Source organism: Cupressus sempervirens, chromosome 3, assembly GCF_028749045.1.
Source record: "Cupressus sempervirens isolate cs-2001-9-10 chromosome 3, ASM2874904v1, whole genome shotgun sequence".
NCBI classification, from domain to species: domain Eukaryota; kingdom Viridiplantae; phylum Streptophyta; class Pinopsida; order Cupressales; family Cupressaceae; genus Cupressus; species Cupressus sempervirens.
This window is the reverse complement of record NC_143120.1, coordinates 749,112,930-749,114,364: the sequence shown is the minus strand read 5'-3', so window position 1 is coordinate 749,114,364 and position 1,435 is coordinate 749,112,930. Positions and strand designations below refer to the sequence as shown.

Sequence of the window (1,435 nt, the reverse complement as noted above, 5' to 3'; positions counted from 1 at the left end):
ATGTGGCATAAACATATAAAATATGCCTATAAGTCTACTATAATCACAGATTTATCTTTTTGCCTAGTTTCTACTATACTATAATAAAAATGCCTTCAATCCAAATGTTATGGACATGTCCTACCTACCAATCATGGTTAACAAAAAGAAAGTAAAAGACATTACAAATGACTTACCTCGATCAGCGCTAACACCTAGTAGATAATACACAAATTGCCATTCTCTCCTTCCATTGATGAAAATCATGGGTTTCTATAAGCCATGGTGCAAGGTTAATCACCTATACATATTCCATTTTCATCATCTAAGGATGCATATTTGATGCTATGATCGTAATCTATCCTTTTAATTACTCACCATGTCAAGACTCAATCAAAAACATAAAAATGCCTCTCTTTTTTAATTTATTTGTAGAAGGAATTATCCTAAATTATACAAGGATTGATTAAGTCTTGAAATGATCTCATATGGAAAAATTGTGTGGTATTACTTGATGTAGAACCCTCAAAGTCAGAATCCAAACTTATAATTGGGTGTTGCATGTTTGTGGACTTTACACTACTAGGTGATATAGGGTTTCTGGAATTTGTGTTATTGCTTGCATCCTGCTAATTATTGAGTGTCTTATAAATGAGTCCAAACCACTTATGTATAGGGCTATTATCCTCTACTCTTAGGACATCTTTCATTTACAGGGACAATTTCATAGAACCATAAAATATAAATGTCCACTAGTGATGATTTATTCAATCATTCTTCTAAATTTAAATCACTCAGAGGAGCACCTTTACCTCCAACATTCCATGTTGATGTAAAAATACCCTAAAAAATTGGACAAATATTTCTTGGGAAACCTTAGTTTCTATTCTTCCATGCTTTATTTTCTCAAAAGTATTCTTCAACCATTTTTTTGTCCTATCTTTTTGAAAGGAATATGAATTCTTCTAAAGAACAACTCCACCTTTATCATAAAATGTTTCTTCCTAACCTCTTGTTGTGTATCCTTTTGCAATATCATTTAAATGGAATTCATGACCTTTTCTCTTTATATGTAAATATTTCCTAAGTAATGTCAGTGGCAAGGAAAACTTGTTATTCTTCTAATTAGCAACTTTCATTGTTGAGCTAGCATTTACAGATCCCTTGTTACCATGTAGACTTCAAATTTGAGATCCTTGATGATAATAAATAGAGTAAGATCATGCCAAGGAATCTTCTACATTTTTATATCAAATAAAATAGCAGCCAAGCCTACTTTTTCTAGTAGGAACAATAGATAAAGAGAAGGAAATAGAATAAGGGTAATCTAAATCCCCATTTTTCCATAAAGGAGAGAGAGGTATATATGTTCTCCCTATCTCTTTGTTTCCCACTTGACCTCCATCCTAATACTAGAAGACAATGACTCATTTTCCTTTTCAACGTTATCCAATGA

At 32.0% G+C, this 1,435-nt stretch overlaps 1 pseudogene; it reads right to left on the bottom strand.

Moving 5' to 3' along the window:
• Positions 1-242: 242 nt before the first annotated feature.
• Positions 243-1,118, bottom strand: LOC149568982 (type IV inositol polyphosphate 5-phosphatase 6-like; annotated as a pseudogene).
• Between the last annotated feature and the right edge of the window lie 317 nt (positions 1,119-1,435).